This window comes from Procambarus clarkii, unplaced genomic scaffold, assembly GCF_040958095.1.
Source record: "Procambarus clarkii isolate CNS0578487 unplaced genomic scaffold, FALCON_Pclarkii_2.0 HiC_scaffold_501, whole genome shotgun sequence".
Lineage (NCBI taxonomy): Eukaryota > Metazoa > Arthropoda > Malacostraca > Decapoda > Cambaridae > Procambarus > Procambarus clarkii.
This window is the reverse complement of record NW_027189534.1, coordinates 114,019-126,275: the sequence shown is the minus strand read 5'-3', so window position 1 is coordinate 126,275 and position 12,257 is coordinate 114,019. Positions and strand designations below refer to the sequence as shown.

Here is a 12,257-nt window from a genome sequence, read left to right as displayed (position 1 = left end):
ATGAGACTGCCTACACATTGTGGCTAATAACCAACTCTTTTAAGTCATCGCGGCAGGATACGGACCTGCTTGTGGTGTCTTAATGGTAATTGTATCCTAACATATTTTTGTCTCCTTGGCATGGATATTTAACATCGTTTATTCAGTCTTGGGTTTATGTTCTTTCGCCATTTACAGACATTTTACATCTACCTACTTCCTCAGCCTGCCCTGCCAATTTCTAATGAATTTGTGGATTTTCTTTTGTAATACAAACATGTGTGTGCTCATCTGCTCTTCAGTTTTTATGATATTTGTCTCATCTGTCCTGCTTTATGATACTTTTACAAAGAACATGAACAAATGCTTCTATTTTAGAGAAGATATGGGATCCAGGTTTCGGAGCCGTAAAACCAACCGTCGTGATTGGTGGACGAGTTGCCAGGTTGCAGCTTCTGTACCGTGCCGGCACATAAATAGGTTCGGCTCAAGCGGCGGCAGCATCATTCCCCCGTGACTGTCTGAGCGTCTCTCATCACCTTGGTTGGTTCATCATCATCATGGTAGAAGCAAAGCCTACCAAGAAGGCTGCGGCTGCTGCTGCTGCTGTGGTGGCCACCACCAGGAAACCTCGCGTCCAGGTTGCTCACCCGAAAACTAGTCAAATGGTTCTAGCCGCGGTCGCAGCACTCAAAGACCGTAAGGGCTCGTCTCTACAAGCAATCAAGAAGTACGTTGTTGCCAACAACAAAGTCGAGGCTGCCAAGATCGCCATTTACATCCGAAGATTTCTCAAGAAAGCAGTGGCTGACGGCATTCTTGTTCAGACCAAGGGAAGTGGAGCTAGTGGATCATTCAAGCTGGCCGTAGCAGAGAAGAGGGCCGTTCTAACTCCCAAGAAAGCCACCACAACCAAGAAACCATCTACAGCAGCAAAGAAGGCCGTGGTAACTCCCAAGAAAGCCGCCACAAGCAACAAACCACCTACAGCCTTGAAAAAGAAGCAGCAGCAGCAGCTTGTTGTTGGGAACAAAAAGCCCAAAATAAAGAGAGCTTCAAAATCTCCCAAACCACCCAAGGCAAAGAAAGCTGTCAAAAAAACAACAAAGGCAAAATAAACGACGACATGCAAGCAGCATGAATACACATGACAATAAACATCCAGGCCTCCCCCCCTCAGTGGAGGGGCCTCATATGATTCCAAAAAAGAGTTTAGTTTTGTAGACAAATAAATCATTACTTTTGGGGTAGATTTACTCTGTATATTATATATATATATATATATATATATATATATATATATATATATATATATATATATATATATATATATATATATATATATATATATATATATATATATATATATATATATATATATATATATATATATATATATATATATATATACATACATACATGGGTGAGGTGATATGGTACCAAAGTTTTGGGTAAGGTGATTGACATTTACACAAGATAAAACACGAACCAATGGGAATAAAAACATAAGAATGGAAGTAACTGCAGAAGGCCTATTGGCCCATAACACAAGCACTTCCTCTTGATGCTTCTATATTGGTTCAGAGTCTTGAAGCTATAATAATATATATATATATATATATATATATATATATATATATATATATATATATATATATATATATATATATATATATATATATATATATATATATATATATATATATATATATACACACAAAACTAAATAGTCTTGTTAGACAAATTGCCCCTATTAGAGGCAAGTTGACTAACAAGCCGAATGACTGGCAATTGTTTTGAATTTGAGTTAAATCTAACATAGAAATGTAATCAAACCTAACCTAACCTATGCTAACCCAAGCTAAGCTAACCTAACCTAACCTAAGCTAACCCAAGCTAAGCTAAGCTAACCTAACCTAACCTAACCTAACCTAACCTAAGCTAATCTAACCTAACCTAACCCAGCAATTCATGATCTTAATATAATACTGTTAATTGGATAAACCAATTTGGAAAGAAATGTTCGAAAATAACAAAATTAACTGTGCTTGTTAGGAAAATTGGGCCTTGCATACTTGTCCCAATAGTGTGGTTCTCGCTTTTAGGTACGACATAAACGTATACCTAAGTTGAGAGAGAAAAAGATTCTCACTCAAACATGCATATCGATTGCCAGTCCTGAATTCTGGGTAAATATTCGTGTCCTCCCTTTTCATTTACCATCATTTGGATACTATCAAAACAGCTCTGAGAAGGATAAAATGAATAAAACGGGTAGCTCCCTCATGTAAAAAGGAAGAGTTGGGAAAGATCTCTCTCTCTCTCTCTCTCCCCCTCACACCCCCCCCCCCCCCCCACCAATGATCCTGCTCTGCTAGTATATAACGTAACAAACCTTCCCCCCCCCCCTCCCCAATCAGAGTCCCTTTAAGCATGCGAGGATAAAAAATAGATTTCATAAGACCCAATGTGCTAGCTGATATCAAAACAATTTATGTTATCGTCTATTAAGCCCTTCAGTAAAAAAGTATAGGGACCTAATTAGGTCCCGTTTTGAGGTGGTGGTGGGTGGAATCGATGGATTAGCCAAGCTCTTATCCGCCGAATCCGTAGAGGGTACGACCCTGGCGCTTCAGAGCGTACACCACGTCCATGGCAGTGACGGTCTTCCTCTTGGCGTGTTCCGTGTAGGTTACAGCATCACGGATGACGTTCTCGAGGAACACCTTCAGGACGCCACGGGTCTCTTCGTAGATGAGACCCGAAATACGCTTGACGCCGCCACGACGAGCTAAGCGACGAATAGCGGGCTTGGTGATGCCCTGGATGTTGTCACGTAGCACCTTACGATGACGCTTGGCGCCACCCTTTCCGAGTCCCTTGCCTCCCTTGCCGCGTCCAGTCATGGTGTTGTAGTTGTGTGAATCGAATTGATCGAATGCCCGCACGATTTCCCGACTATATCCCATCAAGCGGACGTACTAGTAGCATTGCAACTCCTGCCTGCCCTTACTTTACGCTTGTGGTCGAGTAGACACGGCTTTCTCACAACGCTTTCAAAACTGCAGTTGCCTACTCGTCTGTTTCACGTCCCTGTGAAATGACTTTTGCACAAATCCAAAAAATAGAGCAAAATCAGCGATAATAGTGATTGAGGTGAGCCGCCTGTTGGCTGCAGCCAGAGGAAGGAGGGGAGGGGCAACGGGGTGACGTAGGCGAGTCGAGCAGCCAATGGCGCTCGAGCAAGCGCCTCGAGACGGCGTATATAAGCAAAAATTTTTCGGCGCCGGCCATCACAAACCACAGTTGTTCACCATGGCTCGCACCAAGCAGACTGCTCGCAAGTCCACGGGAGGCAAGGCTCCTCGTAAGCAGCTGGCCACCAAGGCAGCACGCAAGTCTGCTCCTGCCACAGGGGGTGTGAAGAAGCCTCACCGTTACAGGCCCGGAACGGTCGCCCTGCGTGAGATCCGTCGTTACCAGAAGAGCACCGAGTTGCTCATCAGGAAACTTCCCTTCCAGCGTCTGGTGCGCGAGATTGCCCAGGACTTCAAGACCGATCTTCGCTTCCAGTCGTCTGCCGTCATGGCTTTACAGGAGGCATCCGAGGCTTACCTGGTCGGTCTCTTCGAGGACACTAACCTCTGTGCCATCCACGCCAAGCGTGTCACCATCATGCCAAAGGACATTCAGCTTGCTCGCCGTATCCGTGGAGAGCGTGCATAAGCTAAATCGACCACCCTAGTATACACCAAACTCGGCCCTTCTCAGGGCCAAAATATCCTTCTAAGGAGATTTCAGACATTCCTAGCATCAGTCATATGAATTAACCTTCATCTACACATATAATAAATAAATAAATAAATAAACAAATACACTAATTTAGGTGTCATACATACACGTGATATCAATAAATCAAGTCATTTGTAGTACAACCTGTTCTCTTACAAACAAAACGCCGTCGCTTTTCGCTCTTATGCACTGTCAAGGATCACCCACCCCCCCCCCCCCCCAAAATAAAAATTGTCATACTGTACTAGAAATAAAAGCAGCTTGTATAAGTGACATACTGTCCAGTCCTGTTTTATTCTGTTTTCGGTCCTCTGGCTTAATCTGTTAAGTTAGGAGATGACATTTTAAATTAACCGTTTTCTTGACATTTTCAAACCTAAGAGGGTGGCCTGCATAGTAATCCTAATGTGGAACATAACAATGAATCTCTAATCTCTAGAAAAAAGATACCGAGTGCTTATATGTGTTGAGAGAGAGAGAGAGAGAGAGAGAGAGAGAGAGAGAGAGAGAGAGAGAGAGAGAGAGAGAGAGAGAGAGAGAGAGAGAGAGAGAGAGAGAGAGAGAGACAGACAGACAGACAGACAGACAGACAGACAGACAGACAGACAGACAGACAGACAGACAGACAGACAGACAGACAGACAGACAGACAGACAGACAGACAGACAGACAGACAGAGACTGAGAGAGAGAAACACACACAGACAGTTTCATAAATATTCTCATTTTATAGCTATTTGCTTTCAGTGACAGAGGTTTTTGTTATAATAGTATTGGTGTCTAACACTCACAATCTCTTTAGAAATTAAAGTGTGGCTCCAATGGAGCCGAGTTTGTTGGTTTGAGGCCAAGCCACCACCACAGGGCAGTAAGTAAGCCGTTTACTTGGAGGAGGTGTACTTGGTGACGGCCTTAGTGCCCTCAGAGACGGCGTGCTTGGCCAGTTCTCCGGGCAACAGGAGCCTTACAGCCGTCTGGATCTCCCGACTGGTAATGGTGGAACGCTTGTTGTAGTGGGCCAGGCGAGAAGCCTCGGCGGCGATGCGCTCAAAGATGTCGTTCACGAACGAGTTCATGATCGACATGGCTTTGGAAGAGATACCAGTGTCGGGGTGGACCTGCTTCAGCACTTTGTAGATGTAGATGCTGTAGCTCTCCTTCCTCCTGCGCTTCTTTTTCTTATCGCCCTTGGCAATGGCCTTCTGGGCCTTTCCGGCCTTCTTGGCAGCCTTTCCAGATGCCTTGGGTGGCATGATGATGCTCGTGCTGGCTGGCGTTGCAGTACAATAATGAACTTTTGCGCGAGTCGAGCTTTCCTTTTATATCCCGCTCGCGACTCAGCTCAGAGCGGGTCGCGTGGCGGAGCGCGCTGATTGGTCAGTGGCGGACTCCCTTGATCCTGAGCGGGGTATATAACACGAAGCTCGATCTGCGGGCCGGCATTAAAACACCACAAACCCACAACAGCAGCAGCAATGTCAGGACGCGGCAAGGGAGGCAAAGTGAAGGGCAAGTCAAAGTCTCGCTCCAGCAGGGCCGGACTTCAGTTCCCCGTGGGCAGAATTCACCGTCTGCTGCGTAAGGGCAACTACGCCGAGCGCGTCGGTGCTGGCGCTCCTGTCTACCTGGCAGCCGTCATGGAATACCTCGCTGCCGAAGTTCTCGAGCTCGCCGGTAACGCCGCACGTGACAACAAGAAGACCCGTATCATCCCACGTCACTTGCAGTTGGCCATCCGCAACGACGAAGAACTCAACAAACTTCTGTCTGGCGTAACCATTGCACAGGGAGGTGTTCTTCCAAACATTCAGGCAGTTCTTTTGCCAAAGAAGACAGAGAAGAAGTAAGCACTTCTGCCACCCACCGCGACAAATACCATAACCAGGCTCCATCCGGAGCCACACACACTTTAATAGAGAGATTCAAGTAGACAATCAACTTTCAAACATTAATAATAACATTTATATTGATTTCATTTGGAATGTGTACATAACAAACAAACAAAACAAAATTATAGGGGATATTCAGCATCACTTGGAATATTAACCAATCATATAAATCCAATATATATTTTATATTTTACTTTAAGCGAGGAATTCATATTCTATCCATTTTTAATCATACAAATGAACAAAAGCAATTCTTCACTAGACGTAATGAATGAATAAATGATCAAGGTTTTAATGTGTTTCATGAATATATATATATATATATATATATATATATATATATATATATATATATATATATATATATATATATATATATATATATATATATATATATATATATATATATTAATACTTGTGAACCAGAATATGTTTGAGCAGCAGCGATCGTGCCTGCCATTGGCCGAAGTGCAACAATTCAAATAATTTAAAGGGCCTGCTCGGGTATATAAGAGAGGCTGGGAGACTGGGGCCGGTGGTGGGTGATGGGTGATGAGTGATGGTGTGGTGTGGTGTGGTGTGGTGTGGTGTGGTGTTGTTAAGAGTTGATTTACGGCCAGCCAGCCAGCCAGCCAGCCAGCCAGCTGCAGCCAAGGCAGGGCAAGGCAAGGCAAGGCAAGGCAAGGCAAGGCAGGCAGGCAGGCAGGCAGGCAGGCAGGCAGGCAGGCAGGCAGGCAGGCAGGCAGCCAGGCAGCCAGGCAGCCAGACAGGCAGGCAGGCAGGCAGGCAGGCAGGCTGGCAGGCAGGCAGGCAGGCAGGCAGGCAGGCAGGCAGCCAGGCAGGCAGGCAGGCAGGCAGGCAGGCAGGCAGGCAGGCAGGCAGCCAGGCAGCCAGGCAGGCAGGCAGGCAGCCAGCCAGCCAGCCAGCCAGCCAGCCAGCCAGCCAGCCAGCCAGCCAGCCAGCCAGCCAGCCAGCCAGCCAGCCAGCCAGCCAGCCAGCCAGCCAGCCAGCCAGCCAGCCAGCCAGCCACTCCCACTTTGTATTTATATGCATTCAATTTATATTCAAACATTATATATGTTAAGGGCCTTGTTTTAGTGTTTATTTTAAAAATGACAAACATCGAGTCATTTTACCAGTCCTTTAGCGTTAACGGTGATGCATTTTAAAACTGAACATAAATCGCCTTTTCTGGATATATCAAATATCGAATCCGCTTAATGTGCCTACAATTCAATCATTCAAAAAATACATAATTTACATCAAGCCTTTTCATAGAACAGACAATAAGATTTGTACATGCAAAATAAAAAAAAAAATCCTTTAAGTTATCAATACAATGTGAGAAAACTTTACTTTTATAACTAAAGTTGCACAATTATACCAACTCTATGGTGGCTGGGTTGTAAGGTGTGTGGCTGGTGTTTTGGAAGTCGCGAGTTCAAACGACCCAATGGGAATAATACTTTTTTTTTTTTGCCATACAATCTTCCTAATACTATTATGTAGGTTTGTGTGTGTGTTTTTTTTATTCATTCTTTGGTTTTATAGATGACATACATATTGACTCCTTTTACCGGTCCTTAATTAGGCTCTGGGGAAGCAATGGTGGTGGTGGTGGTGGTGGTGGTGGTGCATTTAAAACTAAACCAAAAATCACCAGTTCTGGACGCGTCAAATATCATATCCGCTTAATGTGTCTACAACCTAATTACTTAAAACTACACTATTTAATTCATTCATATCATGTGCATATTGGTCATTATGCTCATACAACCGACATCAAAATTTATTTTCATTATTAGAATCATACATTTCATCAAGTAATACAGATACAAAGAGATTTTCTTTCTGAGAAGACCGTTAGTATTGGCTTGCAGGCAGGCAGGCAGGCAGGCATTTGAGGGTTATTATTTCGCCTGTTGATTGGGGGGAGGGTTGATGTGTTAGGGGGTTTTCGGTTAGATGTGGTGGTGGTGATTGGTGGTGGTGGTGATTGGTGGTGATTGGTGGTGATTGGTGGTGGTGGTGGTGGTGGTAGTAGGTGGGAGTTGGGGGTGGGGGGTGGGGGGGGGGGGGGGGGTGGGGAGGGAAGGGGAGGGGAATGATGGTCTGTGGATTCCTTCTCCGTACCCTTTACATATAAGCAAAAATATGCCTTCTTGTGGGTATAGAAACATTAACACAAATTATATCAGTAACTGATATTGTAGCCTTTTAAACAGAAAAGATTTGTACATACAAATACTTTTTAATTATCATTTATTTGTGGAAATGGCATTTACGTCATTAAATTGATACCTCAGCATCAAGCTAGTGTCCTGCAGCAGTGGTCCAGTGGTAAAGTGTATATAAGTGATGCGTATTCTTGGAGTTGCGAGTTCAAACCCGGATTAAGCTATATATATATATATATATATATATACAACATGTTTTGTTTTGGTTGTTTGTTTTTGTATAAAGCCTCACACAATATCTATATTAAGCGAGTTTGTTTTAAACATGACATACATATTAATTCATTTTACCAGGCCTTATTCCACACAACTCCGTGAATTTCCCGTGGAGCCAGCCATTCAAACAAAAACAAACGAAACAAAACAAAACAAAACAAAAAACATTATTGCCAACAGCATTTGGTGTTCCCAGGCGGTCACCCATCCAAGTACTAACCAAACCCAACGTTGCTTAACTTCGCTGATCGGACGAGAAGCGGTGTTCTCAACGTGGTGTGGCCGTTGGCATGAGACTGCCTACACATTGTGGCTAATAACCAACTCTTTTAAGTCATCGCGGCAGGATACGGACCTGCTTGTGGTGTCTTAATGGTAATTGTATCCTAACATATTTTTGTCTCCTTGGCATGGATATTTAACATCGTTTATTCAGTCTTGGGTTTATGTTCTTTCGCCATTTACAGACATTTTACATCTACCTACTTCCTCAGCCTGCCCTGCCAATTTCTAATGAATTTGTGGATTTTCTTTTGTAATACAAACATGTGTGTGCTCATCTGCTCTTCAGTTTTTATGATATTTGTCTCATCTGTCCTGCTTTATGATACTTTTACAAAGAACATGAACAAATGCTTCTATTTTAGAGAAGATATGGGATCCAGGTTTCGGAGCCGTAAAACCAACCGTCGTGATTGGTGGACGAGTTGCCAGGTTGCAGCTTCTGTACCGTGCCGGCACATAAATAGGTTCGGCTCAAGCGGCGGCAGCATCATTCCCCCGTGACTGTCTGAGCGTCTCTCATCACCTTGGTTGGTTCATCATCATCATGGTAGAAGCAAAGCCTACCAAGAAGGCTGCGGCTGCTGCTGCTGCTGTGGTGGCCACCACCAGGAAACCTCGCGTCCAGGTTGCTCACCCGAAAACTAGTCAAATGGTTCTAGCCGCGGTCGCAGCACTCAAAGACCGTAAGGGCTCGTCTCTACAAGCAATCAAGAAGTACGTTGTTGCCAACAACAAAGTCGAGGCTGCCAAGATCGCCATTTACATCCGAAGATTTCTCAAGAAAGCAGTGGCTGACGGCATTCTTGTTCAGACCAAGGGAAGTGGAGCTAGTGGATCATTCAAGCTGGCCGTAGCAGAGAAGAGGGCCGTTCTAACTCCCAAGAAAGCCACCACAACCAAGAAACCATCTACAGCAGCAAAGAAGGCCGTGGTAACTCCCAAGAAAGCCGCCACAAGCAACAAACCACCTACAGCCTTGAAAAAGAAGCAGCAGCAGCAGCTTGTTGTTGGGAACAAAAAGCCCAAAATAAAGAGAGCTTCAAAATCTCCCAAACCACCCAAGGCAAAGAAAGCTGTCAAAAAAACAACAAAGGCAAAATAAACGACGACATGCAAGCAGCATGAATACACATGACAATAAACATCCAGGCCTCCCCCCCTCAGTGGAGGGGCCTCATATGATTCCAAAAAAGAGTTTAGTTTTGTAGACAAATAAATCATTACTTTTGGGGTAGATTTACTCTGTATATTATATATATATATATATATATATATATATATATATATATATATATATATATATATATATATATATATATATATATATATATATATATACATACATACATGGGTGAGGTGATATGGTACCAAAGTTTTGGGTAAGGTGATTGACATTTACACAAGATAAAACACGAACCAATGGGAATAAAAACATAAGAATGGAAGTAACTGCAGAAGGCCTATTGGCCCATAACACAAGCACTTCCTCTTGATGCTTCTATATTGGTTCAGAGTCTTGAAGCTATAATAATATATATATATATATATATATATATATATATATATATATATATATATATATATATATATATATATATATATATATATATATATATATATATATATATATACACACAAAACTAAATAGTCTTGTTAGACAAATTGCCCCTATTAGAGGCAAGTTGACTAACAAGCCGAATGACTGGCAATTGTTTTGAATTTGAGTTAAATCTAACATAGAAATGTAATCAAACCTAACCTAACCTATGCTAACCCAAGCTAAGCTAACCTAACCTAACCTAAGCTAACCCAAGCTAAGCTAAGCTAACCTAACCTAACCTAACCTAACCTAACCTAAGCTAATCTAACCTAACCTAACCCAGCAATTCATGATCTTAATATAATACTGTTAATTGGATAAACCAATTTGGAAAGAAATGTTCGAAAATAACAAAATTAACTGTGCTTGTTAGGAAAATTGGGCCTTGCATACTTGTCCCAATAGTGTGGTTCTCGCTTTTAGGTACGACATAAACGTATACCTAAGTTGAGAGAGAAAAAGATTCTCACTCAAACATGCATATCGATTGCCAGTCCTGAATTCTGGGTAAATATTCGTGTCCTCCCTTTTCATTTACCATCATTTGGATACTATCAAAACAGCTCTGAGAAGGATAAAATGAATAAAACGGGTAGCTCCCTCATGTAAAAAGGAAGAGTTGGGAAAGATCTCTCTCTCTCTCTCTCTCCCCCTCACACCCCCCCCCCCCCCCCCCACCAATGATCCTGCTCTGCTAGTATATAACGTAACAAACCTTCCCCCCCCCCCTCCCCAATCAGAGTCCCTTTAAGCATGCGAGGATAAAAAATAGATTTCATAAGACCCAATGTGCTAGCTGATATCAAAACAATTTATGTTATCGTCTATTAAGCCCTTCAGTAAAAAAGTATAGGGACCTAATTAGGTCCCGTTTTGAGGTGGTGGTGGGTGGAATCGATGGATTAGCCAAGCTCTTATCCGCCGAATCCGTAGAGGGTACGACCCTGGCGCTTCAGAGCGTACACCACGTCCATGGCAGTGACGGTCTTCCTCTTGGCGTGTTCCGTGTAGGTTACAGCATCACGGATGACGTTCTCGAGGAACACCTTCAGGACGCCACGGGTCTCTTCGTAGATGAGACCCGAAATACGCTTGACGCCGCCACGACGAGCTAAGCGACGAATAGCGGGCTTGGTGATGCCCTGGATGTTGTCACGTAGCACCTTACGATGACGCTTGGCGCCACCCTTTCCGAGTCCCTTGCCTCCCTTGCCGCGTCCAGTCATGGTGTTGTAGTTGTGTGAATCGAATTGATCGAATGCGAATCGAATCGAATTAAATATAGGACAAGATACCCTTCGGGTGAGCTTTGAAGTGGGTATAGGTGAAGAATAGCTTGGGTGAGAGGAAGCGTCGGAGTTGTAGAGATAGAGCCAGGGCTAGACCCAGCTGCGCGGCTGAATATGAGGCTACTTGAACACCTGGTCGGCTTAGGCTTGGCTGGCAGGGTCCCGAGGGAGGGGCGGCGGTGTGAGGTCTTCTTTCCTCATGACGTGTGGAGTCTTCTTTCTTCTTAGGATTTGAAGTCTTCTTTCTTCTTTGAAGCTGAAGTCTTCTTTCTTCTTTGAAGCTGGAGTCTTCCGTCTTCTGTCTTGCACGTTGGTCCGCTCCGAAGCTTGCAGGGGTTCCACCACCTCAAAACGAGCAAAATTAGGTCCCTATACCCCTAAAGAGGGGGGGGGGGTGAAGGCGGCTACCTTCGGGCGAGTCTGGTGTTGAAGCTAGGCTTGTTATTCTTCCTTGTTCTCTTGCGTGGAGTTTGGTCTGTTGGCGTGCTTGGTGAAGGTGTGGGTCTTGTCACTACTTTATATTCGTTCAGTTCTTCTCTTGCTGCTCGCCATACGCTGTTGTACATCAGGGTTTTCATGTCAGTTACTACCCTGGTAACAGTTTCCTCGCCGTTTCTGTGTTTTTTCGTTATTGTTCGTGCTTCCACGTCCAGGATTGACAATGGTTCTTCTGTGTCCTTGGGGTCGTGAATCAGGAATCTGCGTGGGGATCGCAGACCATCTAGGCTTACTGGGGAGACCGATTCATTGTCGAATTCTGACAATTCGCAGCCGTCTCCGTCCTCGTGTTCATATACTGGGTCCCGCAGTGGTACGTGGAATTCTTGCATTCTCGGGTCGGTGTTTTCTTCGACAAAACTCATGACAGTAGTGTATGGGTTGAACATTTTCGGGGCTGCTATGCTGGTAGTCACTTCGGGTTCAGGTGCGATGACAGTTGCTGGTTCAGCAGATGTTGAGATCGGTTGAGA

The 12,257-nt window shown here is 44.0% G+C and overlaps 1 non-coding gene across 1 annotated transcript; it reads right to left on the bottom strand.

The window, feature by feature from the left end:
* Nucleotides 1–8,283: 8,283 nt before the first annotated feature.
* LOC138361594 (5S ribosomal RNA) lies at nucleotides 8,284–8,402 on the bottom strand. The gene has a single exon (XR_011227055.1). It is a non-coding gene; the product is annotated as a 5S ribosomal RNA (ribosomal RNA).
* Nucleotides 8,403–12,257: the final 3,855 nt, after the last annotated feature.